The sequence below is a fragment of the Rhipicephalus sanguineus genome, chromosome 9 (assembly GCF_013339695.2).
Source record: "Rhipicephalus sanguineus isolate Rsan-2018 chromosome 9, BIME_Rsan_1.4, whole genome shotgun sequence".
Lineage (NCBI taxonomy): Eukaryota > Metazoa > Arthropoda > Arachnida > Ixodida > Ixodidae > Rhipicephalus > Rhipicephalus sanguineus.
The window spans coordinates 17,105,056-17,121,069 of NC_051184.2; the positions used below are offsets into that span (position 1 = coordinate 17,105,056).

General features: G+C 47.2%; 1 protein-coding gene across 1 annotated transcript in view; it reads left to right on the forward strand.

The window, feature by feature from the left end:
- Window positions 1-2,687: 2,687 nt before the first annotated feature.
- Window positions 2,688-16,014, forward strand: part of LOC119404663 (AF4/FMR2 family member lilli) — a 90,036-nt gene continuing 76,709 nt past the window's right edge. The window contains exon 1 of the mRNA XM_037671259.2: window positions 2,688-2,822. The gene's annotated coding sequence lies outside the window, so the exon portion shown is untranslated. The remainder of the gene's footprint in view (window positions 2,823-16,014) is intronic.

Genomic DNA, 16,014 nt, shown 5'->3' on the forward strand with positions numbered 1-16,014 from the left:
TTCCAAGTGTAAGTTGCCAATCTTCTGGACTACCAACTATCTAGCGTCTGCCATTGTAGGGACTTTGTTGAAAGCAAGTCAACATTTAAAACGTCTTTGAAGCAGATGCATACCGTTGTTTACTATCACCTGCTACTGTGACTCTCGGGGCAGGTAACGCTTTTCAGCAGTCGCATCTTACCATGTTGAAGTGAGTGATGCAAATAATTTAATTCAACGTGCTTCATAAATGTGCATGTCAAATTTAATGTAATTTCTTGTTTCCTCTTGCTGTCAAGTCTTGATAAAATGTTGAAGTACAAAAGGATTTGTTAATCTCCAAATGAGACTTAAATTCTGCTTTTTAGTTTCATGCCATTCGCAGAAAATAGCCTCTTTGATAAACATGTCAGCTGGTGGTTCCTTTGCTGTGCACTGTAATGTACCAAGCAGTACAGAATGTTACTTCTAGAGCTTTATGTTGCGCATGCTGTGCTGAACTGGCAGCGTGCAAGTGCTTACAGGTGGAATGAATGAAATGCATGTAAATGATCAAGTTTTTAATGCATTGTGTAGCTAGACATGGTATGCGTGCTTTTGTGGCACCAACTCTTTAATTTGGCATGACAGGTGGCAAATGTTGAGCTGTAATGTAATGACATTAAGCTGTTAAGTTGTTGTTGATGCTGTATGTACACTTGACCAGCATCTCACAGCTTTGTCTCAGCCTCAGTATTCCTCTATCCCACAACATGATCCATACACTGGCATGCCTTTAAAGGAAATGTAGTTTTCTTTACTGCATTATTTAAGTCTATATCTTGTGTTCACAAAGGTGTCGTTAGACATACACATATTAAAGATCATCTCAGTGTTTGAGATGCCATCAACTATTGTGAGACACTTTTGCATTTAGAGCCTGCACTTACCAAGTGGTACAAAAACTGACCCACTGAGTGTATCTGCTATGGAGGCAAGGTGCAAGCCTATCATCACTGGCTGTACATGCAATAAAGCCATTTTTTTATGTATGAATAGCTAACTTTGCTATGTCGAATACGTCTGAAGTTACGAACATTTGGTCTACGAAGGCTCAAGACCTCAAGGTGCACTGACGGGACTTATGGAGCTGCAATTATTAGCAATGCAAGGGACATCAGAAGTTTGAATGACCACTGACTGGGAACAACAGCTGTGACACAAAGGCTTACCTTAGTTGTGAGGGCAGTCTGAGATTTCTTGTGATAGCTGTGTTTGCTTTTTTACAGAGCTTCCATTCAGTTTTTTCTTCTACTTTTCACTCGCTGTCCTGTGCTTTTTTCTGCCATGTTGAAGTGTCAGCATCCCTGTAATAGTTCTGTGGTCTTTATGCCATCAAAGCTATGTGTCGCCGATATAGCATGTACTGATACTGTTGTCATACATCGCAGTGACAAAAATGCCATAAGAGGCATGGACCCAACCTAGGTTCAAATAAACATTATGACAACTACAAGTCGGAACAGCAGCATACAACATGATGCTCTCTGTCTATCTGTCCGTCTTTGGTAAGTGAATTACCACTTACCAAAGATTGCTAAGAACGTTTCTTTTTAGCTACCAACTCCTGTGCAGGTCACAGGCCAGGCCTAATTAATCATAATGGCGGTGTAACAGCATGTAACGTTGGGATAGTTGGTGCATAGCTTAAAGGGGCCCTGCAACACTTCCAAGTAATAATCGAATGGCTTCATCAAAGCGTTTACTGCCTCACGAATCGACTTCCACAAAAAGTTTTAGAATCCGTCGAGTACGAGCGGAGGTACAGGATTTGTTGCACGCTTTAAGCGCTTCTCCTCTCCTTTCGTACCAATGAGCGCGCTGAAAGCTACACAGGAGGGGGGATGAAAAGGGGACAAGAAGCACCGCCCGTTCGTCAGCGCATGTCATGACCCGGATCACTTTTTTTTTCCCCTGGAATGCGCGCCTTAGTTTCAGTGTGATCGCGAGCGGGCACGAGGCGGCATCCCACGGCGGCCGTGGTAGCTATTTGCAGCTTGCGATGCTCATTGCCATGGACTTTCGGTTATGGCATCATTTGTCGAGAGAAGAGCGAGCGATTTCTAGCTGACTGAGATCTAATTGTTAATTCCAGCCGCACGCTGCGCTATAATGTTTGGCTCAGATGTCCTCAGGAGCCACGACTACCGATCGGCAGCGTTCTCTGACCATGCTGAAGAGTTGCAGTGCCCCTTTAATGTTACGGACATTCGTCCGTAACTTGGAACTGTTTCTTTTTTCTTGTGCAGCTGCATTATGCAGTAGCAGGACACACTAAACATATCTTTGAGAAAGAACTTATTCTTCGTAAAACTTTGTACAACTCTCTTAATGAAACGGGGAATCGAATTTCGTGCAGTTCACAAAAAAAATAAGGGAGCTTTGAAAGGTATCGCGATAAACACACAATTCTTAATTGGCAATCTCCCACTATGGGTATGTTCCCTTCATATGCCAACGCGTAAACCAAGGCTACTGTGCAAGCAAACGCTTTATATCTTCTTCTCGGAGGCAGGGCACTAATCTTAGTTCCCTCTCGCTGTTTTTGGTGCTTTCTTATCTATAATAATAAAGTATACTTACGCGGAGGCGCCACGGAAGACGAAGAGGGGCATATAAGGACGTGCCTCAATGACGTCACAGCACCGCGAGGCTCGCAGTCCCGTGGGCTCGTGCGCGAGACCAGGGCTTTTGCGGCATGCTCGCGACCATCTTCGGAGCCCGCCGACATCGCTGAATTTTGAACATCCGAGAAAGGCCCCGGGACAGCAGCCGGCAACAGGGACAGCTCAAGGACCCGCTCGGTGAGTCGCGCGCACGGAGGTTGAGAAGGACGCGCCGCTTGGCCGCAAATTGTTTCGTATTGAGACCTGTACAGTACGTGTGGTGCACTGCAATGGCGACTAAAGCCTCGACAAGTCAGGCTAGCGACCTGTAACAAATTGATTATGTCTACACACAGGAGTCGTTTCCAGCTCGAAACTATCGCTTCCGGCACTTGCAATACGAAAGAGCATCTTTGGATACATTTCGATCCCTCATTTCAAAGGTGCTCGAGATACCAGATTCGCGCATCGTCCTGCTCCTTCACGGTGACAGAACGTTCACGCCCCTTCTCGATGCCACCATCTGGAGGACAGCACTTGTGACGCCACAATGCGCGCAGGATGCGTATTCCCAATGGGACATTGAAAGTCCGATGGGCATCCACTGGCATGGCAGTTTTGGCTATACGAATGTCCGATGGAGATCCTCAGGAATCCGTCGGCTACTACGGACAACCATAGGACCCTTACGCGCAAGAAAATTGGCAATCCGTAAAACGTCCGATGAGTGCGGGAGCCGTACATTTGGACACATGACGGACATGCAGTTAGCCCTTTCAGTACGTGCATCAGACGTGCGTGGAATATAGTTGTTGAAATTAAGAGACATTCATCGCATGTGCACTTTTTTTTTTTAAAAAAAGGTCGATGTATCCTCTACGCTTTAGGAAAACCAGGGGGTGGGGGAGTCGGCACTGGGAATCAAACGAAGCGAACGCTCTAACATGTGGCCACCGCCGCGATTTAAGCTTTAAATTAAAGCAAAATCTTTGATTGTTTGCGAGAACTGTACATATTACAACGGAATCGAGGGTTCTTAGTATTCGATGCCACACCAACTCCAGTCCTTTCGTACTGCTGTTACGGACATCTGCGCACACGATAGTTCCGTTGGTAAATCGCGCGATGTGGAGTTCGTCAGTGTTTCGGCTCATGCATGCCTGGCCGTCACGCTGCGATTTAGTCACGGCACAAAGAAACGTTGCTTTAAGTATTTAGCAAAGTCCACAATTTAACGGCAAATGTGGTACCCGTGAGGCAGGTAGCAAAAGGCTTGTACAATACTACCGCCCAATATCCTTAACTTCAATTTGCTGCAAGTTATTAGAGTATTATGTTATTTACAGCGCAATATGGAGATATCTTGAATCTACTCAGTTTTTCACTAACTCGCAGCATGGATTTCGGCAGGGCCGCTCACGTATAACGCATCTAGCAGAATTTCAGCATGATATACTACAGACACTTAACAATGAATCTGTTCACGTTTTGTTTCTTGATTTTCGCAAAGCATTTCACACGGTACCCCATAATCTTTAACTATCCAGCTCCCTTCCATACACATAGATGCTAAACTACAAACCTGGATCCGAAATTATTCAAGTAGTCGCGAGCAGTGTGTAGTTCTTAACGAAGCGATATCATCGTATGTCAGCGTAACTTCAGGCGTGCCGCAAGATAGCGTTCTGGGTCCTCCTTTATTCCTGGTATACATAAATGACATAACAGATAACATACAATCCAGCATGAAATTATTTGCAGATGACTGCGTCATCTATCGGAGAATTGCGTCATCCGCAGATGCAGAACTACTACTACAGGAGGACCTAAACACCATAACACTACGTTGGTGCTCGAACTGGAACATGCGCTTAATATTTCAAAATGCAACCACGTCAGTTTTTCGAGAAAATTCCAAAAATCCAAAGCTTCTATAGTATTAGTAGCGCTGCAATTACGAAAATCCAAAGCTTCTATAGTATTAGTACGCTGCAATTACGAAAACACCTCAATGTAGGTACTTGGGAGTTTGTTTAACAGAAGCAATGAACTGGAACCAGAACATAGACCAAACTTAATATCAAAAGCTAGTAAAATGCTATTCTTCATTCGCAGGAACTTTAAGTGCCAACAAGAAGTTAAGGAGACTTTACATACATGTGGGGTCAATATGGACTACGCTTGCGTCATTTGGGAGCCTCTCGATGTAAGACAAATATAAAAAGTTCAGAACAGAAATAAAAGAATATCCTTTAGGTCTGCTAGTTTTTCGAATTCCTTCTTTTTAAAAACAATCGGAGAATGGAATCAACTGATAATAATGCATTTTTTTCTCTGCTATGACACATATGGGACATATTTCAGTGCTCTGCCATTCGCATGTGTACCATTCCGAGAGAGTAAACAGTAATTATTGTTGCACGCTGCATTCTGTTATGTACTGTAATTCAGCAATGTGTTAAAATGTGTCTACTGACGACGTATGTACGAACTCTCATCATCGATCTGTCACTTCTACATCGTTTTTTTTTTTGTATTCACCATTTATTTATAGCTAAGAAACATGTTTGACTTGTATTTTTCGTATTTCACCCATCCCCCTGCATAATGCCAACACGGCGCGTTGCGGGTATATCTCCAAATAAATAAATAAATAAATAAATAAATAAATAAATAATAAAAAATAAATAAATAAATAAAAAAAAACCGGCTGGAGCAGCTTGAACTATTCATTTCCATTTCTGTAGCGATGAGGCGCTTGAACTGTGGGCATTTTTCTTGCTTTTTTTTTTTGCGGAAGCGGGCAATTTTGCCTCGAAAGTTTTAGTGAATTCACAATCCACAGTCGCGGCATTAACGCGATGTCCCCAGCAGATATGTCCCTTGCACCAAAACGCAGTGCAGAAAATATTAATATCACAGGATGATGTCCGTGGATGTCCCGCGGTCGTCCAAGTAGTAACGTCCGAAATCCAGTGTAGAAATCCTGGGGATGTTCGAGACAGAAAGCAAAACTGTCGTTAAGAAGAACCGAAATGCACGGCTCTAGGTCATCCTGGGGATGCTCTGGACGTGGACGTCCGGCTACAATTCGATGTCCACCGTATTTCGTGGCCCATTGGGTTCTAGTGTAGTGTGTGGCAGTTTGCAAGTCGCTCTGGAAAACGCCTGCATGTTGAACACTGACTGTGTGTGCGAGTACTATGGGCGGCTCGTGCCCGTATCGCCCTTGACGGGAACATGGCGCGTCACGGGAATGGAGACGGCTGCGCTGAAGTGGTACGGCGGCGGTGCTTGCCTGTTGGAAGAAACCGGCAAATAAATAAGAGAGTGTTGACCATTACTAAGGAACGAGCACAGGACAAGAGCTTAGTCGATCAGGGATAAGCAACGACACAATTAGGACCTGCGCACGTCGACCAGTACTAACGCGAGACGCGTCGACAAGAACTAACGAATGAGCCTATAGGACCAGCTGTCGTCGACCAGGACGACGAAACAGGTCTAGCGCTCTTCGACCATGCAGGACCTAAGAATGGGTACAGCACTAGCCATTATCCTGCGCTCTTAGCGCGTTGCCTTATCATCTGTCGGCGTACTAATTACAGTGGATAATTTGCAACTAGCATCAAGTCTCGAATGGCGTCGGCGTTGAATAAGAACGTGCACGAGAGAAAAGAATTAAAGTATAGCGCCCTTTCGCAGGCACAGCCGTTTGATCGACCTCGGAATGTTTTCTTCACAGCATGTTTGTCAACCCCACACGGTTGTCCTTTGAGCTGCTCCATCACCAGCGATCATTTAATTGAAACATGGGAAGTTTCGGGCCAGATTAGATTGCGGAAGCTGCGCCAATTATGCGGTCTTGGCGGTCGCGCACAAAAATCTCGGCGACATTCTCTCTTGTGCTTGCGTGTGCACTTAGCACCAACGGTTCAATCGTACCGTGTTTGGTGGTGGCAAAATTCTTTTAAGAGCGGAGCTGTTAAGCTTGTTGTAGCGCCGTTTGTCGACCGCGCAACTGGCGAAGCAGGGAGAGCGAAGCTAAGAGAGGAGGAAAGCCGATTATAGCTGTGCCAATACAACGGTAGGATAGGGGAGGAGAGTGAATACATAGTTAGCATGGGGGAGGGAAAGGAGGTGAGAAGGAAAATCGTACCATAGCCATGTGTAGTATAGGCAAGTGGTGGGAAGTGAATTGAGGTTGAGGAGGATGGAAAGGAGGGGAAAGGGCATAGCCATGTACAGCATACTATATCAAGGGGGTGGGAAAGGAAAGTCAGGGTGAGTTATGTGAGGGTTAGGAGGAGGGGACAGACTTAAAGCATAGCATATTCATGTATACTATATAGCCTAGCAATAAGTGGCGAAAGGAAGTGAGGATGAGAAAACATGATCTGAGGGCGCGGAGCAGGGAAAGGAGAAGGGAGGGTATAGCATGGTTTAGCGGAGTCAGCTCCGCTGTTTCCTCAGTCTTCGCACCACTATAGCTAGGGCGTAGCTGCCTCAGTTTTTTTTTTTTTACCTAATTTTATATCATATTACCATGCGCTCACTGCGGCATTAGTACGCCACAGTGCTCAACTTTTCACTGGAATGCTCACGACTAATTGGTCGCTGTATTATAAGTGTGACTCATACCCTTTATTTTTTTCACGTGATTTTTGTTTTTCATTTTGCCAAGTTCGTTACCGTGAAATTGAATGCAGTCTCTCTTGAACCGGAAAACTATAGCCTTTTTCAATCGGGTCAGAAATCATGTACGAGTTTTCTTATGCGCAATTACTAAATCTCATTGGTTATTTTTTAGCCGAGGGCTCCTCCAGAGCACGCAGCCTCGCAGCCGCAGAAAATTTATTGTTCTTGCCTTCCCACCCACTAGACCCAACCTGCCCACTTCGTTAGCGGCTGCGTTGGCGTTAGCGCTTGCAGTGGATTATGACGAGGAAGATTTCATTCTGAGAAAGGCGCGTTTCCCTACGACGGGCGAGATATTCACAGAATGATCGCTAGATGGCAGCTCGAGGTCGTTGAATGTAAAGCCCCTATACTTTAGTTGAATGGATAATGCAAACATGAAGAACTTTCGAGCAGGAATTTTCCTAAGAAAATATTTACGATAATTAGAGGGGACTCTTTGGTTCGAAACTAGGACGGGAGTATTGCGGACTATACATACCAATGGATAGACCAAACCCTCTATAGTCTAGTTGGATAGACACGTTACGCGGTTATACATGTGAGAGGAGGAAACGGCTGAACCCTGCGTTCCATGCAGTTCAGCGCAAGAAGGCCGAATTTTTCAAATCATTGAGGAGTCTAAGCGGGTAGAAATAAACAAATATGCGTTATCTGATTGGTGGCTAAAATCAAGGAGTGAAATTAACCTTTTTTTAAGTATACATAGTATGTATATGTGATACTAGTCACGGCTAGGTGGCGTGTTCCGCTCACCATGAAAAGGGTTCACCCTTATCCATCCCATCAGGTCACTGTAGGCTCCCCACGAAATCATCCACATAGTTACAGTGGCTAGCCACTGTAACATAGTCGAAAGCCGTAACGCACAGTAACGCACAGTAACTGCAGTTACTGTACCTCATTTACCTGTGGACAATACTAGTGTAATACACAGCACTCTAGCTGTATGTTACTGTACATGGCTCCCGAATGTTGGGAGACATTTCAGCTTAGTGTACACCTTAAATGCGCACAACGTACCTGCAGCTACGGGTATAGCTTAATAACGGCATACAGCAAACGCCGCCATGAACTACGTAAGCACTACACGAATGAGCCTCGATTAAAACTCCCTTCGCCATTTTCGATGTCCATAACAAGTTTCCACTGGAATCAAATTTCTCGTCCAGCGCCGTTCAGGCTGAGCTTCAAGACAAAAAAAAAAAAAAATTAAGAGAGAGAGAAAGGATATGTAATATACCAACTCTTCGGAACTTTGTTATTCACCGAGAAAAGTTTTCCGAACTTGAATTACGCCAATTTGTTGCACAAACATTTTTGCTCCATGCACACGTGCATGCTCAACTGCATGATTGTGTGTGTGTGTGTGTGTGTGTGTGTGTGTGTGGTGTGTGTGTGTTGTGTGTGTTGGGTGGTGTGTGTGTGTGGTGTGTGTGTGTGTGTGTTGTGTGTGTGTGGGTGTGTGTGTGTGTGTGTGTGGTGTGTTGTGTATTATCCTGGTGTTATTCAGGTGTGGGCGGCGAAATATTAAACGGAGACTAAAGAGAAAATGTTTTTTCTCGTACTAGCAATTAACTTTTACAATACCAAAGCGCGCCTCTTCCCGAGAGAAGACGCTGATGATGAAGAAAACGCGCAAAGAGAAAATGTAGCTTGGCGACACCAACTTGAAGTTTGCGCACTGACTCGTCTCGCTGTGACGTCATAAATTTGACTGCGTCTTATGTGACCTACGTAGTTTTTGATCGGTACAAATTATGACATTGTTGAATGATGGAGCCAGAAAGTTTAACGTACCGTGTTCAAGAAGTTTTGTTGAGCCAATATTGCCAAAATACGGGAAAATTTTGAAATATGTAATGCCACACTGACATTCATGCGCAATTTCGGCGCGAAAATTTGTGAAATGAAATACTGATTCATTTTACTTATATTAAAAACTGTGAGGCGCCAATTAATGACATAGATTTTTCAACCAGTAATTTGTCAGTCTAAACTAATTCACTGTTGCACTTTTTAGCTGAGTCACTGAGTTTGCAAATACACCGAAACCTGGAGGTTACGCCTTAGTATTCGCCGTTTTGGTAAAAGTGCTCACGCAGCGACAGTGATCCAGGTCTCGCGAATAAAGCGGATTAAGTGTAGAAGATGAGGCTCACATGCATGGCAGCTACAGGAGGCGTGACAAGTGTAACACACAATAGCATGCATACAAAGGCGCCTTCTACTTCGCCCTGTACAGCACTGCCCGATATCAAGTGACGGCTTCAACGTCTCTAGCCTGTTGTCGTGATTTCGCGACGTGCCGAATCTGAACACACGAATCCAAACGGAACGCTCAGGAAAGAGAAAGCTTTAAACTGAAAGTCACGCGTCACATGTGGCAAAGACCTGTCAAATTTCTGACTTGGGAAAACGAAGTGAGCATGGTGTTTTCAAGGAAAGTAAACGCTGCATTCAGGTGCATACGTTGACAGTATATCGACTCCGAAGTGTTGAATGATTCGCACACTGCCATAAAAGGAAACGGTTTACCTACCAATTCTGAGTTTTAGTGTGAAAATAGGCAAACAGAAAGACGCCTGCGCTACATGTCCCGTTTCACTTTTTCTAATCTATAGTCTCCACTCTAAGAAAAGGAACATGGCCTGTTACTCTTTTAAAGGGGTCATGAAGCACCCCTTGGGCTTGTTGAAAAAACACAACCTGCGGAAAGCTGACACGGCTATGAACTGCTCTGCAAAATATTACGGTCGTGCGCGCCGCGTAAAGGCCACAAGCGGAGCGCGAAGTTGCCGTTTCCTCAGGCGCCCTCTTTTCAAACAGAGGCCGGTTTTCACTCTCGTCGGTGGGCGGGGCGTCTGCACGTTGACGTCGCGGAGACATAGCATGCTTATTGGCCGATAGCCGGATGAGATGCGCTTCTTGCCACGGGGTGCCGCCACTTGCCCGCGCCGCACTCCTCAGTCTGCTAACTTTACACGGTAGCCGCACTCGCGCATGCGAATCACAGCGGGAGAGCGATCGCGTTTCATGACGCGCGCTGACGTAACTTCATACCCCCGTGCCATCCCTCCCTGTCTAGCTTCCAGTGCGCTCGTCGGCACGAGAAAGAGAGAAAGCTCTGAGAGCGTGCGCCAAACCCCCGTAACTCCGCTGATTCTTGACGGATTTTTTGCGGCAGTCGATTCGGGAGGCAGTAAACTCCGATACTAAGGTCATTAGATCATTACTTGGAAAAGCACGTTTATACCGAAGGCAAATTGCGCCCATCCGTGGTCACGCAGCTCCAAGCGAAACAGCCGCCGAGTTTCGCCGCTAAGACGATAGACGGCGCCACCATCCCATCATCGGAAAGTTCTTATCAATAAAGTTATTCCTTCTCCGCCTCTTGAGAGTTTCGCCGCTAGCACTCCCACGCAGCAACCAAAAGGAAGGCGCCGGCTGGCGGAGGGTCTTTCCCGCCATGGACGCCGCTGCGTAGGCTAGCCGAGAACGACAGCGCGCGCTCACCCGAGAGCGGCAGTGCCGACGAAGGGCGGATCCCGCCGTTAGCGCTAAGCGAGCAGAAGAATAATGATTACGTCGATTGCTCAACCATACTTTAGGAAAACGGGACACAGAAGCCAAACGCCAACAACGTAAGGAAAATCCCAATTTGACAGCCAGAGAAACACAAACGCGAAACGCCGGTATCGAGCCGATCCCGAGGTGCAGGAGCGAAGAAATGCTGCGAAAAGAGAAACACGGGGATAGGGCGTGCATTGCACTTCCCCAGCATTCACTTAGAGTGGAACTGCCCATAATTTTTGGGTGAGTCCCGACTTGCCGCATATATAACCCTCTTTATAAAGATGCGTGTTAACTCTTTCGGAGTGTCGCTCCTGCCACGACTCTCCGAAGAGAGTATAGAGATCTCCAAAAGAGAGATCTCCAACGTGTATCTTTAAAGGGAGTCGTATATGTGGCAATTCAGGAGTCGCCGAAAAGAGTAACAAGCAATCTTTCTTTTCTCACCTGGGGTATAACGAAATGGAGAGTACGTATCGTTAGCTTGCATACAAGCATTCCCAACTGTTTGTAAGTGCTTAAACCCTCGCCCACAGGTGCGTCAGCGAGGCCTTCTTTGCGCTTGAAAACGTTTGACATACTCAGCCTAATTAGTGGAGTTTAATTCAGCTTAATTAGTGGAGTCACGGCGCAGTTCGCGGAACCAGATTTGAAAACGGTCGCAACATAGTTACCAACATGGACTGCTGTGCACCGGACACTGACGATATGCGCACGCAGACGCGCGCTAACGCGATTGCGCGAAGTCGCGCAATAATTTTCGCACTAGACCACGCGTGTGTTGATGTGTAGTGCATGACCGACCAGTCGGTGCAAATTCGATAAACCATGACTTTTGATGGGAGTCGATGTGTACCAATTATCACTTAATTGAACAATTTTGCTGAAGTAATGATTCGGCTGGTCCATATCATTCTAAGCGACGTCCGTGCCACGAACAGAAAGTGAAGAGTATGTGCTGGCATCTGCTTTTCAATAATATCTGTGCACTATATATGCAGTGTTATGTGGCCGTCGCATGCCCACAAGTTACGGCGAACTCTACCCCCCCCCCCCCTTTTTTTTTTAAGCGCGCTAGCCTTACCACAGTCGCTGCTTCTATATGCCGTTCAGCGATAACTCGAAGCGCATGCGCATAGCACCGCCGCACGTGGCAGTGGCGTCGACGGTAGCGGCGCGAAACAACAAAAATTTTCGGCTGCGCTATACTACAGTCGCTGTAGGAAAATGCGGCTTTCACGACCTCCACAGCGTTCGCGCGTCTGTTCACCGCGAATGGCGCTGAACAGTGCTTTATAGCGGCCGGGCTACGCGTGCCAGAGGACTTCTCGGGTCAGAGATAGTTTCGGGGGCAAGGCGGCTATCGCCGCTTTCTCACGTATACGGCGCCATCGCTGTGTATACCGAGGCCGGTTTCGCTTCTTCGTTTATGCGATGCAAGAACGGGCCTTTCGCAAGCGCCTCGTCGCGGAATGCCGAAGTTCATCGGCGCAAAGCCTTCCACCGCCCTCCGCTTCTCTTCCTTGCCCCAGCGGAGGTCGCGGTCACGGTGGTCTCCCGAGTCGCACGCTGCAGCCGCACAGATCGTCTGCTAAGTGACCTTGTAAAAATATATATACCGCCCGATTTTGCTGTTTTCTTCTTCAGTATACAATTGTATTTCTTTGTTTAGTTTCTGGTTTACTCCGTTTCCCGACAGCCTTCTACAATGGCCAATGATGCAACATACCCAGAGACGTCACGCGTTATAGCGAAGAACTCGCAAGGTCCCCTATGCACCCGCCTAAGACGACTCGAAGGCGAAAGCCATCTTTTTCTTCTCAGTCGATGTATTGATCCTGTCCCGCCACCCTCCCGGTAGCTTTGAGCACCTAACGTGGTTTTGCACGGCCTCCAGGATCGCAGGCGTTTCAAGCTTTCTGCACGTCACCTGGTTTTGCACAACATCCGTGATCGGCCCACGTTTGAACAAGCGACGACGCCATATGATAACGTCATCATGTGAGGTCACGTTATCGACGTCGTGGTGACGTGAAATTCTGGCGATCGGTGACGTCATGATGACGTCATCACGTGATGATGATGATCGTTCGTTTTGATCACTCGTGTTGACGCAGTGGCGTAGGCAGAATTTTTTTTTCGGGGGGGGGGGGGGGAGGGCACCTCCTTGATGCGACATTGGGTCTGGCAGATAAGTCAGGTCGAGCGTCGGTTTGTGCTCTCTATCCCATGGGAAAAGAATTTCTTGGTAGAAGGGGGGGGGTGCCTCCGCCCCGGCTGCTGACGCCGCCGACACCGACGGTCAAATTTCGCGTTTGATGAGGTATCTGAGGCTTTCGCCTTAACAGAGCGGAACTTCTCGGGCATTGTGTACTTAACTCGATGGTCTCGTCTTTTACGCATCGCTCTACGGACTTGCAGTCTCTGCCCTCTCGCCTGCTTACGACTTTATACTTAGTGCATCATTCCTGCTCCTGAAAACCCTTCGACCACCATGGCTGTGCACTGTTTCCAATCGCGTTACAGTGGCGACCCAAGTGTGCGTTAAACTTTGATGCTATGTGGTACGGTCTGTGTTCCAGCAATAAAAATACGGCGGGACGACGCGCACCGTGTGCCTTGGTGAGGACGATAAACTCTTTACGGTCGGTCCGTGGCGGCGGCCACTTCGAAGGCAAACATTTCCAGCTCCGCGCTTTGCGAACCTGACCTGTTTCCCAGGTGTGCCTCGAGTACATACGAGCGTGCATGTCGGAGCGATATTTGCGTTGTACTTTCACGTGCGGCCGTCGTGGGAACAATTCAGCTGTCCTGCGAGGATGCAAATCAAGAGGGACAAAGCAGCGCCAGCTTTGTTCTATCCGTCCCGTACACCTGCCGATGCGAAAAGTGTGCAGACAGTTTGCACCTGATAAAAAGGTTTTAAAAGCGGCGCTTTTACTGAGCTAAGGCATACCCTTTGTCTGTGTACACTATACAATTGTACTGAAAACCAATTTCGGATCACACCGGAAAGCGATGTTCTGTTTTCTCCGAAATACGTTTCTCATCGGTGTCGTTTCTTATAAAGGGCTTAACACCTAATGCCGATGTGCGCCCCTTCTGTTCAGGAGGTTGTCTGTTGCGGTCGTAACCTTGTGCGGTCTATCCTGATGCATTCGCATTCCGTACGACTCGTAGTTTTGGGCGATATTGTTCAACATTTATGGCTTCCGTGTCAACAATTCCACGCCCAATGATTTATTCTCTGGATATTCTGCGACGACTCGTAAGCCTTCCTGTCCTAAATATGCCAATTTGCGAACCGGTTGCCTGAAAGCGCGGGTGTTTGGATGACAGTAACTGTTGGGGTTTTAAGTCCCAAAACTACCAAATGATTATGAGGGACGCCTTAGTGGAGGGCTGCGGAAATTTCGATCACCCGGTATTCTTTAACGTGCACCTAAGTCTAAGTACACAGGCCTCTAGCATTTTCGCCTCCATCGAAAATCCGGCCGCCGCTGAGGGGATTTGATCCCGCGACCTTCGGATCAGCATTCGAGCAGCATAAGTAGCAACCCTTTCTCAAGCCATGTTATGATTGAAAAAGCTGAGTTCACGAATGCAGACACGTGCTACGCCGCCGGGACCCGCTCTTGTTAACGAATTAACCTGTCGTCGCTATCGGTATTGTCACCGACCGCGCATGCGCGGTAAGTTGGCCACACGACACGCTGTATCGAGAAGCCAAGAAGAAAAAAGCAACAAAGTATGACTGACATAAGATACTACGCCCACCGGAAGGATCAAGGGGATCGCGTATATACAACGGATGAATAAATAGACTCGCCTCACCCGCATGCCTCGTCTCACCTATCATTTATACTTCGGCCATTTTTTCCCTCTCGTTATGCCTATTTGCGCGTCTGCACACGTGCAAAGGCGACATCTGAATTGCGCCAATATATTTTTATCGGCCGCGCGCGGAAGAGAAAACCGGTCGTAGAAAGCCGAGGCAAATTACACGACAGGAGGACGGGCCGTCTTTGCGGCCGAACACAGCGACACAGGCACGGATTGACGCTGAACTAAAAAAGCAAACAAAATCGGCCACGGAGCAGTCATTCTGTATACACAAGCGCAAGCACAAAAACCCAAACAAGAAACGCATCGATATACCATGCCGCGCTGCGAGGGCGACGCCGCGGTTCCGCAACCTCGTTCCGGGGCGTAGCCGTGTAATGACAGTATTCGTATGCGAATAGATTAAGATCACGAAAAATATTAGTGTCGTCTCGAATTAATTCACTTTTTTTTCTTTTCGTGTCGTCGTTGTTGCGGCTATAGCCCCGTTCCATGTCGTCTGCAGAATCATGGTAGAGAAAACTTCCGGCGTATTTGAGCCTGTGTACGGGCGCATGAGCACGTGCAGGGCTTTAACGCGATCACTGGCCCGTCTCGAATTTCTCGCTTCGGGATTGGCAACCGATCCGTCAGTGGCAACACATCGCCATTTGTAAAACATTTTTTGACTTCCTTATTCCGATGATAAAACCGGCAATCCTTCTTTTTCACGATGCCACAGCGCATGCGCCCTTCCCCTAGCGGAAAAGTCACGAAACGTCTCTTCATCTCGGAGGCTTTCGTTCTGGCGATACCGGTTGTCCCGACCCCTACCAAAACGCCAGAGGGCAGCGCAGGAATATCTAGGAGGAGGATTAAACGTCGTACTATAGATTACTTCCGTTGACGTCATCCGGCCGCCATCTTAGGGCACTGGCACGTCGAAAGCTGCGTAATCGGGAAACGTGGCAGCAGGATAGGCACAGTGCGATGTGTCGCTCCTCAGTGCATACCTTAATAGCCCACCCTCTATTCTCTCTCCCTCCCCTCACATCCACTGTTTACGCCATCCAGGTACCCGCACTTCACGCTAGACAATTAAAGTGCGGTTAGCCATAACATTGCATTCTCCTTGCCACCCTCTTCGTATATATATTACACAAATAACAGCCGCTTATCAAGTCTCGCATCCGAGCGATAAACCGATTAGAGCGGTAATCTAGTCAAACAGGCCAGCGCGAAAACGCAGTATGCAATGCTCTCGTAGTGGTGCAACGCGCTATGACGCTGCACTCAG